General features: G+C 41.8%; 1 protein-coding gene across 3 annotated transcripts in view; it reads left to right on the top strand.

Moving 5' to 3' along the window:
• The window catches only part of cadm1a (cell adhesion molecule 1a), a 287,497-nt gene that overhangs the window by 57,543 nt on the left and 210,727 nt on the right, over positions 1-19,227 (top strand). The window lies entirely within an intron of this gene.

Genomic DNA, 19,227 nt, shown 5'->3' with positions numbered 1-19,227 from the left:
CATACCAGCAGGTAATGTAAAAGCATAAGTCAAAAAAACCCTGCATGGTCTGTTGCTCCAACAACACATGTATTAAGCCATAAAACAATTTCTCAATCCACAGAGACAATCACGGCGTTATGGCGGTAGTAATGGGTGCCTTAACAGAGGTTATGACTTCCTACGGTGGAAACTTCATACTTTTTGTTTTATGGGAGTAATTCCGTCGACCGTGGGCTTGAAGCAGCTCTGAAACATGTCGAGAAGCTTTTTTTCAGTTGCGAAAGGCAATACGTTGAAAAGCACTTGACATTTTCATCACTTACAGGAAGTCAAATAATCATTAGAAAAATCACTAACAGAAACCACAGGTGTGCTTGCGTGTGCGCTGGTATCGCTACCGCTGTTAGTCAAAGATGACTTTGCTCACGTAATTAAGTTTTCAGAGTAAATAAAGGTTGTTTTTTTTCTTCTTCTTTTTTTATTTGTTCGTTAAAAGCCTGCGTTACGTCTGCTGTTTGCGCCTGCTGGGTTGCTTCAGCTCAGCCTTAGCGGTCCTGATGCGGATCGAAGTTTCCCGTCTCCTCTTGGACTAATTGGCCCATTTGACGACCAGCAAACCAACCAAGTCCTTGCCGAGAGATTATTTGCCCTGCTGCATCCGCGGACCACTGCCGGCCAGTGTGATGCCCTTCCCCCCACCCATTACAGTTTGAGCTTGGTGTGGACTGGTCAGTCTGACTGTGCTGACACCAGGACGACTGGTCATACTGGTCCATCTGGGTGTGTGGGAGCTGCGAGGCGGAGCTGAGTGACCTCAAACTGAGCTTGCAAGCTGGCATCCGAAGAGAAGGGGGCTTAAGTCTTATTAGAGAGGGTATTACATCCGAACATAGACACGCCACTTATTAAAAGAGCGCTATTTGGAGGGAGGGGGGAACAAAACAGAAGATTAAAGATTCATGCCACAGAGGGCGTCTTTGGCTCTTTTTGTAATCTGGCAACAATCGCCCATGGTTGACTAAGTAGCATCTTATTGGGACATTTTTCTTGCAGTTCCTCCTACGAGGACGGAGCGCTTTAGGTTTCTGTGTGGGGGCGTATTGGCAGAGACCTTTCAGCCCAGGCGCACCCAGCATGGTAACAAAGTTGTCCCGCCATGCTTTAGAAGTCATTACCAAAGAGCAAACCTAACAGACTTTGCACGGCGCTGCGATGCTGTATTGCATCCCAGCCCACATATCACTTTACTCTTTTGATTTCTTGCCTCTCCGCCTCTCGATACAGCTGATGGCTTCTCCTCTTGTGTAGGTAATAAGAGCTGAATGCATTAACCTTGTTTTCATTTACTCCCTGCGGATACAACATGCGCCCACCAAGTCGGAAATTCCTCTTCTTCTTTTTTTTTTGGCAGCGTACTTTATCATTGCTGGCACCTTCTGTTAAACCTTTTCATGGCCTCCCCTCTCCGGGTCCTAAGAGAATTCTCCTGGAGGTGACTTGCAGCCTCTGTATGCGGATGGAGAGTTTTCTCAGCCCCTGGATCCACGCCTCGGGCTGCCGTGTTCGTGGCTGAAAGGCTTCCCAAACTGCAGCCGCAAATAAAAATCTGGATCTTTTTTTAACACCGAATGGCTCCGTCGTATATATGTCCATTTGCAGACACTCAAAGAGTTGATTTTTTTTACTGCTAGGGAAGTTTTTCTAAGTTTAAACTACAGCTTAAGGTGTGCAGAGGTCTGCTTTTAACCGGATATATATCTGACTTTTGCAAAAGTTGACTTGTACGTACAGATGAGGAACCTCCAGGCTTCTTCGAAGACTGCAAAAAAAAAAAAAAAAAGAGTGACTCATGGCAAGGTGAAGCAACGGACAATATCTATTTCATCATTTCTAGTTCGAAAAACACAATACAAGGCATTTTGCCCACATGACATTTTCCTTCACAATAAAGCCAAAGCCAAAAAAAAACGGGTTAATGTGAATTCACACATTCTGCTGTCAGGATAATGGAGCCTCATGTATGTCTGCAGACGTTAGAGTGGTGTCACTACATGGAGTCCGCCTTTTCCAAGTAATTGAGTTCATAAAATTTAATGGAGTGTATTACTATTCATGCCTAAACAATTTCCTCAGCGAGAAACCATCCTAGCCTTGCTTTCACAGCCCCCCCCCTATGTTTCTTGTCTTTAATTCTACTAATATAGATATATATTTTTATTTTCCTTTGAATTTTATAATCGGATGTCTATGGATAACGTACGTTCATGAACAGTTTGCGCTCCTTCTCCCGCCTCCTGCCTTCTGCTCAGCACCGCCTTACATTTCAATGCACACTAGGGCCAGAAGCACAGTTGGCACTCTCAAACCTGATCATGATTTTAATGTGCACAAGCTATTAATCAGCTGTTTTATTCCAGGCCATGAGGTTTATGAGATGCACAGTTACTGGGACTGTGGGTCGCCTGCTGGAGTATTTTTATTTATTTATTTATTTATTAAAGGGAAGAAGGGGTGGGCTGCAAGGAAAATAGAACCCGTAAAACCTGCGGATGCGGGATGTGACATACGGGATGCAAATGTTCTCACTTTTTATGGCAAGGACGGTTGTGTTTCATCGGTTAGAAGATGAAACACAACCGTCCTGGTTGACCTTTATTTAATTTAACACGCCAGCTGAAGAGGATTGTCACGCTCAGGGTCCATGAGGATAGTGGATCTCTCTTCTTTTTTTTTTTTTTTAAGTTAATCAGTTCAACGGTAAAGAAACTCTGAGGTTGGTCAGGAACATCTTTGATACCGAAGCGTTTGTTTCGCCCTTGGATTTACTTACAACCACGTCTGACGGGAAGCTCGGCGGGAAGAACAATTTGACAGCAATTAAAACATTTAAATTTAGTTTTTAATTTTTAGCTGATTTTAAATTTCATAATTAGAAAAACAGCTCCACAAAAGATGATGGAAGATGAGTGTTTCTGAGTCGTGTAAATTGTGACGGATTCTGTCACAGCCTGCCTGATGATGTTTTCTAGTAGAATTTCTGGGACCTTTAGGGTTCTGTCTCATCTCTGTATATATTTGAAAAAGAAACAACAATGCCTTTATTTATTTTTCAGATCAGGGAAGATAAGTGAACATATATCTGTAGTCGCCCTCCCGCCGGCTAGTGGTTTAAACGTATTGCAGTTAATAAAGGTTCTTTGCAGTTTCTGCACACTTGAGCTGGTTAAGATTGTCTTTGTTGAAGCTTTGAATGCATTTCACCTCAGGTGTCAGTCATTTACGTGAACGTGTTAACGGTTAAATACCTGGAAAGAGCTCTGTAACTGCCTTAAACGTGCTTGCATTGAGTCTGAGCAATTGAAACTCAGTCAGTGAATTAGCTACAGATGTGTACATAAGCTTCCTGCAGACAGAAGTTAAAGCACACAAGACGTTATCTGTCTCTTCGCTGAACTCAGAAGTTTAAGATGTCAAGAATATCCTGTTTGCACAGGAGCAAAGTGCCGAAATGAGCATTTTTAGAGCGAATAGCGACAATCTGGAAAAGTTAAACACAGCTAACAAAAGCTACGTCTTAAAGTCTTATCCCACCGCTGTCTGTCATTCATGAATAACTGATTTTGCAGGTTTTTAATTCATCTGTATTTTGTGTTGAAAATGCCTGACTTGGATGCGCGCTGCTCGAATAACAGGAAAACTCCCAGCAGCCCCAGCGCACATCCTCCTTCGGTAAATGCAGGTCTTTGCCAGTGATTTGTCCTGTTTCCACCACAAACTAACCTCACATGACCCTGGGAGAGGGCCACAGCAGGAGTTAGCAGACAGGCTCCCTCTCAGGGAGCTCTGAGGGGTCACGGGGGCATCACTCCAAAACTTTGGCAAGAGTGTTCTCCCATCTGTTGAGAAAATAAGTGCTGTCCAATGATTGGCTATCCAGTTGACTGGGGCAAAAACTGCGGCGGGTAGTCAGACAGGCATGGAGCTCCATGCCAGCAGCTGCATCCCAGCAGGGAGAGCTGCTTGGAGTTTCTGTACATGCATAAACGCCTTATCTGGATATTTTTTTTTAAAGTCACGGTCTCAGGATAGAAAATTTGCATGCGAGGGGCCCGGCGCTGGCAGCTTTTTAAGCAGCACACTCTGTATTAAGAGGTGCTTGAATTTTGAATTTGTGCTCACCGCCATCCCATATCCCCCAAAACAACGGAATAAATAACCGATATTGTAACTGTCATCCATCCCGGGTTGACACTTAGACAAAGGAGATGTTATAGCTATACAGGATTTCAAGGGAATAAGACAACAGATTCTGAATATACGGTGAAAGTCTGAAATATGATCTGGTTTAAAGCTCAAAGGAAGGTTGGCAGAATCAGGAAGAGGTGGCATCAAGGTAAACATCTTGTTGATGCGATGGAAATGCGTTCGTGTCCTTCGGTTAGGTGTTTATTTCTTTTTTTTACACCCCAAATATATATTTTGCGAGTCAGAAGGAGAGAGGTTGAACTCCTGAACTTTACAGCAAGATTCTGAGCTTTAAAAAAATGGAGCTTCTGAACTGGGGGGTGGGGGGTGCTGCACTATTTTTGGTGTCATGCAAGAAAAAGAATAATAATTCTGGTAATTTAAAAATATAAAAATTACAATAAATATATATAAATATATATGTGATTATAATATCATAATACTATAATTATAATTTTTTTTAAAAATTGTATCATGCAAGAAAAATAAAATAATTCTGGTAATGAGATGCAGTCTAACCAAATCCTCATCGATTGAAAATACTTGTTTCTTTATTAAAAACTGAATGTGCCAGATCTCAGTTCAGTTTTAGTGTCCATTCCTCGAGGATATCATCGCATCCCTGTTGCTTGTCGTCATAGCGATGCCGCAGGCGGCTCTCTCTGGAAGGAGGGATTAAGTAAGATGGGTGGTTTGGAATCGTGGAGGGAAGATTGTGGTTTTCCTTGCAGCTCCAGACATGATTGAGAGCTTTGGAAATAATCATAAGAATGAGACAAAGAGGCAGAAAACAAAAGTGCCTCGGCTGTGACCACCAGGAGGGGGGAGAATGGCTCCACGCTGAGGTCGAAAGGTTCCGGATTGTAGAGGTGGATTTCCCAGAATTCCAAGTCACACAAGTTGACATTAATGAACATGTGGCACATCAGTTGTTTTTGGGATGTTTAAATGCTCCCAGCACCTTCTCATTTAGTTTTTTTTGTTTCCTCACTGGTGAAATTTAAATATGAGGGTATCATGAACTGTAAAACGGTTCACTGTTGCGCACCGGTGCCCCCCCCCCCCCCCCCTGCCGCCGGCTCGTTCTGGCAAAAATGTGAAACCTTCTCCTGGGTGAGGCCTCCGCAGCTTCAAACACACAAAGTCATGTGGCTGCCAGCGTGATAGATGCACACACAACCGATTAACCGTGTTTTACGCTTGCTTGAATTAGATAGATAGTATTTCTGTCAAAGAGGCGAGGAGACACACTGGAGGATTAGGATGGGGTGGGGGTTTTTTTTTCTACGACGGTATCGCCTCTTGTTTATTCCCCCTTTTTTTTTTTTGTTTTGTTCCGTTCAGAGACAAAACAGACACACAAACTCGCATGTACACAATCCTCTGGTTGTTATGGATACCTGGTGATAATTGTTACAGCGTGAATAATATATGATCAGACCTGAACGGTTCAATACGTGTTAAAGTATGATAACAAAGGATGTGCCTCGTTACGGGAAAAAACATTCATGGCGACCGTTTTTTCTTTCTTATTCCTTTTTTTAATTAGATTTTTTTTTTTCAGCCGCCTCGCTGGGTAATGAGTTTTCATACAGTATTATATGTGATAGCATTGGAAGACATCTAAACAGTAAATACTCTCAGTGATGGGAAAAATTTTTTGCATTGTTTTGTTGTGGGTTCTGTTTTTTTTTTTTTTTTAATCTTCTTATGACTCACAAGAGAATTTTGTCATTCGATGAAATCGCACGTTAGTTATTTTGTCACGCCGCGCTAACTGAAAATCATACAAGTTGCCCATTCTATTACTTTTTATTTATCCTATAAATCTTAAAGGCTCTCTTGCTGCGGAAGGAAGTGCTAAAGCTAAAAAATGCCAAGAGAGTGTAGACGACACATGCTTTCAGAATAAATCAGTTCACAAGCTGGCTTCGTTTTTGCACCTTTTATCCGTACCTTATGGTCGATCCGCGCCGAGCGATCTCGTCTTTCGTCATCGACTCTGAGCTGACGAGTTTCCAACTTGGAGCTTGGATGCGTCTGGCCCAAACCGGAATGTCGTAGGACCAGAATAAATGCCTCTTTATTTTACCCCACTGATAGATTGATAGATTTGTCTTTCAGAGATAAATCCTGTTTTTTTTTTCTTTACCGCATATATAACAGTACTGTAAGATAACTCCAGTCCAGATGAGCTGAAAGTCCTTCATAAAAGTGATTGTCTTCTATTCCATTGATTTATCTGCTCGCGGTGATCCACCTGTAATGAGTAGGAGTTGCTTGAATTATCTCCTGGATTACCTCGGATGGATAAAAGCCTTGAATGAGTTCACTTCTCATGGATTAAGCTTCCCAATTAAATGATTACGAAAAAAAAGAAGAAAAAAAAGATTCCTCCGAGTTCTACGTTCATGTGCTGACCTTTTGCAAAAATTATCGTTATAATCGCAGTTATGAAATAAACCAATGGTGTCCACCTTCCTCTCAAACTCTACCATGCATGTATAGATGGAGTTTTGCCATAGCGACACCTGAATTTAGCTCTGTACCACGAAGAACCGGGGAATCCTCAGACGAGAACCCCAAAAATATGACGTTTCACTGGCTGTCCACAATGTCAAAACCAAATATTAGACTGATCCACAACAGACAAGTCTTATTAAGTCTCTTAAGTCTCACAGGGTTGGTGTCCTTCAGGCAAATCTTAGACTAACCTTTTATTTGTAGTGTTCTTGTCCCTGTTTTGTCAATGCTTTGCCTTAAACTTCTGTATAACTTTACATTTTTGATGCAAACATCTAAATTTTTTTGCATCTTTCTCTCTTTCTCTGTCTCTTTTAGGTAAGTGAGGTTTTCCTGTCCATCCTTCCCGAAACAAGCACCTTTCACCTCAACTGTCACAGATTGCCCCCCCCCCACACCCCTACCCCAGGAGATGGCGGTTGCCGAGGTGATTCATTGGTACCTCTGCTGGTTAAAAATATTCCTCCTCCTTCTCCCTCTGCTCCACTTCCCTCTAACTGTCAGACGGAATGAAGCCAGCTCATGTTCACCACTAAACAAGAGCAGAAAGGGCACTCTGTGAGCTCGTATCATTTTAATGTCCTCTAACTCCTTCCAGGCATGGAATATGTGTTCAGGGTTGGTTTAAAAAGTGACAAAGGGGGTCTGAAGGATGTCGATGCTGTGGGGGAAAAAGTTTGTGTTACCATTTTTGGATGCGGTGGACAACCGATGAAAGGACAACCGGCGCTGTTTAGAGGGTGGCAATGTTATCTGCGCTGTCGTCTTCAGCGACTGCCGTACGACTGATTGGGGAGGCTGTTGGTTCGTCCTTGCTTTTCATTGATGCACGGAGAACCAATTAATCGCTGTTCTTTATCTAGACCTTTATTAATTTGGGTCGTTGATGGGGTTGACCTTGCGCTTTTTGTGGTTTGTTTCTGTCGGCTTTGCCAATGTATCTCCGCAAAATCAGATAGTCATTAAAGGCACGGGGGGAAAATGATGTGCAGTCCTTCAATTTCAGGTCCAAAACTTTTTTTTCAACTCAGGAAAATACAGTTTTGCCCACTTTGATTATCCCTTCTCTCTTTGCCCTCCCAACTGATATTGGCCCTGAAGTTCTTTTTATCTTCACCTTCCAGGCGGACCAGATTAATCCAGCCGGATGTGTTTTAGCTAAGTCAGTGCACTAAATGTCTAGAAGAGGGAACCCGGTGGTTTTTTTTTGTGTCTCTTGAATTACAATCAGTTTGGCTCTTTAAAATATTAGAGCTGGGGTTTTTTTTTTTTTTTTTTACCCTTTGCTGGGAAGATCAATCACGTCATAGAGCATTGTTTGGGTTTTAACTTTTGAGGACCTTCTTGGCTTTCAAGATGACGAATTTTTCAGCAACGCACCCGTTGGACTTGACATCCAACTGATGCAACGAGGGTGCAATTGTTTTTTTTTTTTTTTGCTTTTGAACACTGGTTTTCTCAGATTGCCGGATTTGCTGTACTGCTGTCTCTGCTGAAGTGACTTTGCTGTGAAGTCATTCTTCTCAGCCCCCAGATTGTAGTTTTTTTATTGGGAGATTGTGATGCCCGGGTGTGAGGCGCAAGCCAATTAACCAAGACTGGCGAAGGTTAAATGTTGCTGCTGGGGACTTTTTTGTGCGTGAGACGGGACAACGCCACCACATCATTGACAGCTTTTTCCTTTTTAGCCCTTCCCGTCTTTTGTCGATAATGGCCGTCCACATCCATTCCTGTCTGTGTGTGTGGCATGACATTACACAGAACATATTCATTTTGAGTCCTTTCTTCATCCGCTGTCACAGATCTCCTCATGTTCCCCATGTGAGTGAGTGAATGGGGCTTTGTGTTCGCAGCCGCATAGATGACCTCTCAGTTTTGCCCATCCATTTGTCGTCAGCACCCTCAATGGGTTGACGTGTTTTTTTGCTCTGACAGAGGCAGTATGTCCCCCCACCCCTCCACTTTAAACCCCCCTGAGGCTGGAGGACTCCTAGATGATGAGTGGCTGAAACATCTGCCATGGAAGTACAGATGGTAGCCTTGGGTACACTGTACCCTGTTGAGGCTGAAAAATATGATTTCAGCCAAACTAAGCTGTATTGACTGAGACGGCTCCTGCAGTAGTCCTCGGGTTGTCAGTGCAGGCGGTGGGTGGTGGATTGATTACGGTCCAGTTTCCCTTCATGAGAGCAGCGACCTACAATTCCACCACAAACAGCAATATGTTGTTTACATGGAAATAGTTTCCTGGAAAAAAAAAAAAAAGTCTTTGCATTGGAAGCAGTTACGTAATAGTAATAGTACGCTCTGAGTTTTTAAGATACCGTGAAAATACAACTTTTCTTGACTCATTCTGAGAGAATGTGGTTTTTTTTTTTGAGATGGAATTTCATATTTGTGTCTTGAATGATTTTTAAAGAATTTTGATGTTGTACTTTGACCTTTTTTGTATAACTTAAGACTAAGAAGCTGACTGACTTGTGTTTTCATTTCATTCCACTCAGTGTGTGTTAAACTATTCTCAGCACTTTTTTACAACGTGAACATTTTGGCAATTCTAGTGATTTACTCGTGCAACCGAATCCAGTATTAACATTTTTTTTTGGTCGACTTTCTGTCAAGGATTTCTGATTGAACTTGACAGAGCAGCGGTGGGCGAACGAGCGACACGTTGAATGAAGAGAGTTTTAATGATTTTAATGATAATCAAGCAACATTTTTTAAAAAATGAAGTTGCGATGAGAAACTTTCATGAACCTGCGGTCATCAACAAAGTTTTCCGCCTGAATTCTTGTCACCGTTTGCATTGAAACCTTTCCAAAAGCCCCATTTATTTACTTCATAATAAACTATCTATATTAATGATGATGTCTTAAGGATGCCTTTGCTGCAGCTGAAGATGCAGATCCTCAATCTGCATCTTTGAATAAACTCCCAACGTCTTTTCCTTGTCTAGTTTTTGTCACATCGGTGTGATCACATCTTTGATTGCACAAACAAGTGATTATATTTTGGGCTGCGGAGGCCATGTCAGGCCTCCAGGAGGCTTTTAGATTTACGACTTGTTTATCAAAAATCAATCTCGTGGAATATAATTATCAGATTTGCTGATTGTTGAAATAATTAGCTTTGGTAAAGTCGCTGAAATAAGACATTAAAATATGCCGACGAAACAAATAATATTGTTTGTGCTGGAAAATTAAAGTTTAAATACATCAGTAGAAGTTGTGATTAAACAGGAAAGTCTCTTTTGTTACTGAAGTACGATAGCTGGAGAAGGAAAGAAGTTTTTGGCAAACGATACAGCTAAAAAGGCATTAATGGTAGACATTTTTACGCAACAACATGAAAAAAAAAAGTTTTTTAAATAGAATAAAGAAATAAAATCAATAAAATTGGACTCCCATCCACATTAAAATCAATTTTACAAATGCAAAACTTAATTTGACAGTTACTTCAAATAGAGAATGGCTGAAAAAGAAATCCGAAGTTGAGCAAAAAGCGCCGCGGCTGAACACTTTCGAAAACGTTTTTCTAGAGAAAGCCTTCTGACGGCGTCCCGGCTGTCCTCGTTGGAAGGGTGAGCCCGTGCCAGGCCTTCAAACACCCGCTTGTCCGTCCTGTTACCTCCTCGGCCGCCTCGTGTTTGGAAGGGGCCAGCAGGTCCAGCACGGAGGAGGGAAGGATGGACCGTCTGTGCCCGGCCCGGCCACCTGGCTGCCCAGAGGGGAAGGGGGCGTGGAGGGCAGTGGAGCAGAGGAAGCGGGTCAGCGGGGAAAAAAGAGACATTTCCCCTCCTATTTCTTTCCTTCCAGTTTCCTCTCAGGCCTTCTGTTCTCTCGTCCGCTACGGTCTTAGCCTTTTCTTCTCAGTTTGAGGCTTTTGTTCCCATCGCCTCCATCCCTGGGAACGGGAAGTAGCTTTTGAACTTGTGTGCTCTCTGTAGGACGCAGTTCTTAGCTGTGATGGAAAGAAAATTTGAAACATGAACTGCAGAAAGGATATCACAAAAAGCACAGGCTGCAAATGAGAGACATTATCAGCTCTAACTAATCAGATCCGAGACTTTTTTGTTTTTTTTTCCCACCTCGGTCGCGTCCTACCTGTTCATCCTTCTGCCACTTTCCATCTGCTGTCTATTTCCTGGCCCAGGGTAGGACTGGAAACTGCTGGGCTTCACCCAGGGTTCAGCCAGGTGAACATCTGACCAACGGGAGCGTCATCTGCTCGCCCAAACACACACTTGATAGGAATTAGATCTGTTTGGGTAACACACGCCTCCATTTGTAATCCAGTTCAGTTTTCGATCATGACAGGTTGCTTTTTTGTCAGTCGTCAAATACATATATTGCTAACTGGGCTAACTGGTTCATCAGGAGGTAATTTTTTTCTCTATCGTCTCCTTAGAAATTCTTTTAAAATTGTATTTGCTGTTTTATTTCTACCATTGCTTGTTAGAAAACGCTAATAAATATAAACCTTTAAATATTCTGATCGTCGTCTGACAAATTATTTAATCTTTCTTTTATTACAGTGGAAAGGAGGTCTGCAGTACACTTAACTTGCATGTCATTACTCCAGTCTACTTACCATTCAGAGGCCTTGCTCCTTAATTATTTTTAAGCTCTTCCGGAGGAGCTGACACATGGTCCAGAGGTCAAACTGTGAGGCCAGGTGAAACTAAACTCCCCATATTGCAGTCTCCTCTGCCTCCTCCTTCAACCGCCTCTCCCCTTGGGCTGATAATAGAGATTTGGGGCACCCCCGCTGAGCGAACCACCTGTGATATTATCGCTGAGCTCTGCCGGGCAAGGTGGGACTCTTCGCCCTCGCTATGGGATGGGGGGGGTGAGGGGGTGGGGGGATTAGAATTAACTTTCCGGCTAAGTGGATCGGATGTCAGGATCTGAAGGATGAACAGAAGGCAATAAAATTACATTTTTTTATTTTTTTATTTTTTTTAATGGGAAAGGAGAAACATATGCGCCGATGGGGGGGAAAAAAAAGTGGGGGGGTCCTTTTGAGATTCATTAAAACTCAAAAAAACAACAACTTTGCATTCAAAATTTCCAGATTCATGCAAAAGTAGGTCGCTTTTATTGATCCCCAATACTTCTTTTGATTAGTGATGTTCATGAAAACATTTTCAAATCATGCAAACCTTTAAATTGAAAACAGTTTTAGTAATGTTGGCGCACAACATTTGCAGAAGAGCAATGCAGACACCAAATCTTTGTCCCGGCTGTGAAATTCAGATTTCTTGCATGTGTGCCACTTTGGTGCTCAGGTGTCTGGAGGGGCTAAGCCAGGTGTGTGTGTGTGTGTGTATGTGTGTGTGTGTAGCGCGTGGGAGGTAGTTCTTAGTAATTGTGTTGGAAAATGTGTGTCAAGAAAACTACGTCTATTTCTGGGCCTGAAATCGACGTGTTGCCAATCAGGTGATGTTTCTGCATGGACACCCCAAAACGCGCTGCAGTTACATAAAACAGGACTTCCTGTTGAATGCGTTTGAAAGCAGGAAGCTGTTAGTTTACAGCGTACGAAAAGCTTCTCTTTCACTTCATTACATCCCAGTATGAAAAGGAACGGACGTATTGACGAATCTGCTGCCTCTGTTTGAGAGGCGCCACAGTGCAGCGGCGGCGGCGGCGGCGCTCACATCAGGACGTTGTTTACTTTCTTTAAATAATGTGTAAACAACAACAACACACAGCGAATTGGTGGTGTTATCAGGGTACACTGGTGTTTAGTCATCAAATATTTGTGGTGTTGCTTTCCTTAACACTTTATTGAACAACGGTGATCAGAAATTCATTATAATGCAGATGTGGTTCACAATTTTATTTGCATCATCTTCCTCTGGCGGCTGATTGGTGGCCGTGTTTTCATGTTGTCGCCGGATTGGTTCAGACAAACCTGGAGAATCTGTTTCTTTGCTGCGATTGGTTCGGCTTTATTCTACTTTGCTCTTTTCTTCTCTGTTTGCAAATGAACCAAGCCGCTACGCCCCGAGACAGTCGGGGCGCGGAAGACCTTTTGCTCCGGCCTTGTTGTTGCTCTTGTGCAGCTAAAGCGAGCCCCCACCCTCCCCCCGGTTAGCCATGCTCCAATCTTTGCTTTTAGCAAGAGTAAATGAACAGAAAGTTTCAGCGATAGGTTTTTAGGTGGGATTATAATGTGTTTTTATCAGTTTAAAAGGCCAATGCTTTGCTGTGTGTCTGACCTCAGACTCCCAGCTGCTTCCTGCCTGCAGTGATGTTTCCAATGATTCACCAAATAAGACGGGGTTTTTTGTTGTCGTATTTCTTTGGGAAATGATGCAGAAACATGCCTTATGTTGGTTTTTCATTGTTCAAACTCTCATTGTAGCAACAAAAGTTTTTTTTTTCATCTGCAAAATCTTTCAATTTTTGGATTCATGCAAATTTTTGCAGGGAAATTTGGATTTGATGTAGAAATCTTCAAACTTCAAACTTATTGTCAAGTATTAAACATTCCTAGTAAATAGAATATCCATGTTTTTGTTTTTTGCATTTGCATTTTATTTAAATGTCTGAATCAATATAAAATAATCCAGTATTAATTTAAATCGGTATTTTTACATGAAAGAATGAAGAGTCGGTCTTCCGGCGGTACCTCTTAAAATGTGACGATAAATGTTCTTTTTGAGGATAATTTGCAGGTAAGGAAGGTGACTGTTGCTGAGATTTTGCCACCGATTTGTTGTTCTTTATCAACTGAACATTCTCGTAATGGATTATAAAACAGCAGGAGTTTCTTTTTATGTGAGTGGGAGAAGGGAAAAAAAAAAAAATCAAACAGCCTCACATATCACTTCGCCACCGTTTCCACAATTAGCATCACTTTAAGGAGCCAGGAAGACATAACGTATAGGGTAATCACATAAGCATTATGGGTAATTTTATGGAAACCTCCCAGGCGGCACCTGTTAAATGGGCCTTATCATTAAGTATGTATGTGAAGCGTCTCGGGGGAAGGTTAAACATGGTGTTTGTTATTTTGTTCAGATACCTTCTGCTCCAGAAACGCTATAATGATGCCCCCTATATGTAAATCAGGTGATTATTTGAGAATAATAAAAATGACTGTGTTTAAACTGGGGAATTGAGATGTTTGTGGAGAAGGTTTTTGATGAAATGATTACAGAAGTTTCATTGGTGCTGTGGCGAGCGTGCATGCAGCCCCCCCGACTGTCAACAGTCTGATTTAATCGTACATGGCCCAACTTTTTTTTTTTTTTTGCTTCAAATTACACTGCGGTAATAAATGAGAAGCCAGGGACTATTTAACTAATGAAGTGAATTCACTATTGCATCATCCATCACTTCACGCTCAGCCACATCCTCTGCAGCCCCCCCATTTCATCCCCACCTCCCCGCGTTTGCTATCGTCATGCTCATTCTGCAAGGGCTTATCTTTATTTTCCCATCTTGCTGATGTGTGTGCACCCTGTTGCATAAAGCTCCGCCTTTCAAACAACACACTTCCGTCTCGGGATTCAAAAAGCCGAGTTATATTTCAGATCATCTTCATTCTGGTTGGGTGTTCCTTTTGCTTCCTGACTGTGTTATTGACAAGGTCACCCATAATGCAATTACTCTGGTCGGTTTGGATGAGCTCCTGGACATTAGCGAAAGCCTTCGTAAGTGAGCGCTCATTTGACGGATGCTACTTGCTTACATTACATCGTGTTTGCAGTTCTAGCTGTCATTAGTATCTGTGATGACATTCCATGGTACCGCTGCATGAGACATCAACAAAGGGCAAGAAACACGAGCATACTGCAAACAAGACATCACGCTGATCACACCCGAAACGTCTCCATTTCCCGCCTGTCTGCGAAAATTAATCCAGAATATCTCAGGATGTTAACATCATTTGCGCTCAGAGGTTGAAGGGTGTCGAGGTTTGGTTTTTATTTTTTAACTGAACGGCCATCTTTGATCTAACAGGAAATTGTTCCCTACTTCCTGTTGGATGTTTACAGTGTTTACTGTTAATGCTGCTCTTTTAAGTAAATACAGTATTTCCGCACTATAAGGCGCACCCAAAAGCATTTCATTTTCTGAAAAGACCAACAGTGCGCCTTATAATCCAGTGGGCGTTATATATGAAAAAAAAGTTTTGAATTAGGCCGTTCATTGAGGGTGAGCCTTATAATCCAATGCTTTATAATCCAGTGCATGTTATAATCCAGTGGGCTTTATAATCCAGTGAGTTTTATAATCCAGTGCACCTTAAGTATGAAACTGTTTTGACATAGGTCATTCATTGAAGGTTCGCCTTATAATCCAGTGCGCTTTATACATGAAGAGGTTTAAAAATAGGCCATTCATTAAGGGTGCACTTCATAATCTAGTGTGTTTTATAATTCTGTGCGTTTTATAATCCAGTGCACCTTGTGTATGAAAATGTTTTGAAATATGTCATTCATTGAAGGTGTGCCTTGTAATCCAGTGCGCTCTATAATCCAGTGCGCTTTATAGTCCAGTGCACTTTATAATCCAGTGTGATTTATAATCCAGTGCGCTTTATAGCGCGAAAAATACTATACTGTATATGATAATACTAAAAAGCCCAAATGTACCATCAATAAGTTATCGTTGGCTTTTTTTTCCAGCGGGTAATCAAGTGTAAAAATAAAATACGTTCTTATGTTCAGCTGAGACTGTCGGGGGGAGTCGGTATGAATAAGTCAAACCAAGGGTTTGGGTACATGTCTGATTGGAGAACACGATTAAACTACTGGAGTCACCACTTCAACGGTAGAGACTCATTCTATCCCTCACAGAGATTAATCCAGTGCATGGAAACAACCACCACAACTCATTTTCCTTGATTTCTCGTGCTGTGAAAAGAAGGGCCAGCGTTTCAAGCACAAAAATGATTTGACGGCCGTAGTTTGGCAATGATTGGACTATTTCTGCTGTTGCTTTGCTCTGGAGTGGTTGTGTGTAGTCAAGGCCGCCTGTGATGTGGTGTTTGTTTGGCACCTCATTTTCCTCTACACTATAAAATAGCAGTCAACAGCATCAGATTTTCTTCTTTGGTTAATGGTGCTTGCTAACCAGCTGCAGCTGTACTTGTACTACCTTCTAGTGTTAGGGGCTGCTTTACAACCAGATACAGGTAAGCGTTAAATTATAGCGACGCACAATTCTTACATTATAAAGTATTCAAACGCTCTTACAATGCTCTTTGGTCTGGGTTGTTTTTTGTTCAATGAGCTCCTGATTGGGTTCCAGAATTTCTACTTGCGTTTAAAATGATCACCACTTCCTCATCTTGCTCAGATGAATATGTTCAATATTTCAGAGTGTTTTCTGGTGGAGTGCAGCGAGTCTGCTGATGGAAATACTTTGATCAGACTTCTTTTTACTCTGTTTCCCTTTGCCACCTTGCTCATTCAGTGCAGTAAGCTGTTGCCTCCAAACATTTGGCTATGACTGTGGATCAATGGGCCGATAGTCCTCGTTGTGTCAGTCACACTATTTCTTTATTTAAATCACAATCATGAACCAAGCTTAGAGCACATTGTTTATTCCACTTATCTCAGTCTTTAATCCAGGCTTTTAAAAGAGATGAAGGTGCCATTCAGCTTTTGGCAAGTTGTACTGATGGCTGTTTAATTGCTTTTAGAGTTGTTTATTATATTTATTAGCTTGTCCTTGGCAATTTTTTCTTGTTTCTGTGAATAAATCATCAGTATTTTTTATAGCTATGCTAATCCAGATTTCTTCAAAGTTGCACTTATCTTGTAAGTCTTTAAATAAAGGAGGCTAAGGGACAGTTTCATTCCCAGTAATTCACAGTTTAGAACTCGCATTTTGCTCAAATCACATTCTGGTTTTGGATTGTGACACTAATTTGTCGACTGGAATTAATGCACGGGGGGGAAAAATGTCTAGGTACATCTCAAATCTTTCTAGTGCTTCCAGAAAAGCTTGAAATGAAAAAGCCAATGATGTAGCACTTTGAGGCAGTTTAGGCCTAAAGTTTTGGGCATCATGAGTCCAAAACGTCAAAAAAGTTGCGTTCATTTATCTGACGATTGTCCAATATGTCTTTATCACATCAACGTTTCACCACACCTATGAAGAACGTTGTAACACCAAATGAGAACCAACGCTGGCCTCTTGTGGATCATTCAACTTGTTCCCGTTGCGTTTCCAGCTTAGAACAGTTTCAGTTAATAACTGGGCTCAATCAGACAGACACAGTCAGTAAAAATGTGCAGTTAACTTTGCAGAAAAGATAATTTCCAGTGAGGTAAGGTCCCCCCCCCCTCATTTCAAACAGTTATTTCTTGTCATCGGTTGAAAGCTGCATTATGCTGGCTTTGATATTCATAGTCTCAGTTTCCAAGTGGTACTTTTCTCTCCTCTGAAGGTGTTTAGCAATTATACGTGTTTATCGGCTCCAAGGTCTTTCTAGAAAATTTCTGATTTCACTGCTCTGACCTGATTTCTATCTTCCACATCATGTAAGCCCCCTCAGAGTGCAGAGTTCACCTCCCACACTGAGAGATAAGCTCGATATTTCACTGCTACCAAATTGGCTCTTTGTCTCACTGTACTCTCATTTATAGCCCACCGGTGGCAAATGTAGCAAACTGGATCACACATTTCATACCCCTCAGCAGCAGTATTGATACACCGAAATGAGGGATCTGGGATAAATGGGCAAAAAAAACTGAAAGAACCATAAGATGACGATTGACCTTGCACTAAGTTGTTCTAACATCCTTTAACAGCCCTTCTGGGCTTCTAAGTGGCTACCGCACCACAAAGCTGCACCAAAGCTTTGATTTTATTCCCAAGCCAAGGTCCTGTTTCAGCTTAACAATGTTCCCCGATTTTAATCTTTATGATTGGACTTAATGCTCTTGATTAAACACTTTGCAGTCAGTATTGACACAGTGGTCCATTGAGGGAAGATACGCAGATACTTGGGGGAGACAAGAAGTCCGTGTTTATTAAATATTATTCCTTCCTGCCCGCTGGTTGTTTATCTTTCATTACGCTGGATTTTATTAAAAAATGCTTATGGAAATCTCCGCGAGGTTCGGCCTCTCTCTCTGGCCTCTCCTGTGGGACATTAAATGAGGGGCATTTCATTTGCCGTGTTCTTTCAAGCAAGGCCCATGGCATTGGCCAGCGCTTGTTATTAGCAATCCTAATGACTTCTAAATTTGATATGAAACCCCTTGCCAAAGCTTCCTGGTCGGTGACTCCCGCGCCTGTCTCCTGAGACATTTACTCCTGCCTCCTGCTCCTTTGATTAAACTTTCATGTGGAAGTGAACTGCGGCATCTAGCAGGGACTGAGTCACCGGCTCCATCTCCTTGCCTTTGTTTACCCAAGTGAAAGAGCAGAGGATATCTGATGTGCACCAAATGAGACTGCTGAAGTAGAAAGCTGATTTCTTAGTGGAGTCTCCACGACAAACACCAACTACACAACGTTGTGTCCCGGGTAAGAGGCACAGTGTTTGTTCAGTCTTTATAGAGTGGGGTTGGGGGTGAAGCTGTTACACGATGACAGGTCTACCTCTCCTCCGCTCAATGATTCCTCGAGGTTTTGGGTGAATTTTTTAATAAAGCGTCTCACATTTTCTGACACATTCATATTTCTTTCTTTATTATCATTTGCTTCCCTCCCCTAACTGTGTTTGCTGACTTTGTTGATTATCAGAGCATATCCAAATTATTTATCTGCAAACACAAGTTCACACCCTCTTTTGAAAGAATATAGCGCAAACTCATTGGAAACTAATTTAACTTTTCCTATTTTAGGATACGCATTACATTTATTGACTGTTCCAGAAAATAAGAAACAAACACACACACACACACACACACGCACACACACATGGGGGAAAAAAAAAGAAGAAAAAAAAGCAGCACGTCCTGCCTTTGTTTGAGACACGTGTTGTTTGTTGGCAGCTCTGTAGCCTTTCCCATTGCCATTAGCACATGTCTGGTTGCATTGACGTCCTGTCAAGCCACGAGCAATAGACGATGTATGCTAGGTGCTAAATGGCTGAGGTGAAGTCAGACTGTGATTGTGACTAAGTTCCCACTCTGGGCCCTTTTTTCTCACCGCCTAATACAATGCTGCCAGATTTGAGGGCTGTTCCAGTGGAAGCTCATTTATCTGAACCCAAGGCTTACAAACAGCCATCGAGTCAAACAGGCAAAGACGGATGGGAGCAAATTCAAATCTTTTTTTTTTTTTTTACCTTTTGTTGTAATAAAGTTTGCTTTCATTATAATAAAATTAATTGTAATACAGGCAAACCTCAGTTTCCGACCACAATTTGTTCCTGAAGGCTGTTTGAATAGCGATTTGTTCGAATTCCAAATAGATTTCTCAATTACAAATAATGTAAGTGGTCTTAATCCGTTTCAAGACGCTAGAAAACTACCTTTTTTCAACATAGTATGTTATTTCATAA

The sequence above is a fragment of the Antennarius striatus genome, chromosome 13, assembly GCF_040054535.1.
Source record: "Antennarius striatus isolate MH-2024 chromosome 13, ASM4005453v1, whole genome shotgun sequence".
Classification (NCBI taxonomy): domain Eukaryota; kingdom Metazoa; phylum Chordata; class Actinopteri; order Lophiiformes; family Antennariidae; genus Antennarius; species Antennarius striatus.
The sequence above is the reverse complement of the archived record's forward strand: the minus strand, read 5'-3'. Positions and strand labels throughout refer to the sequence as shown.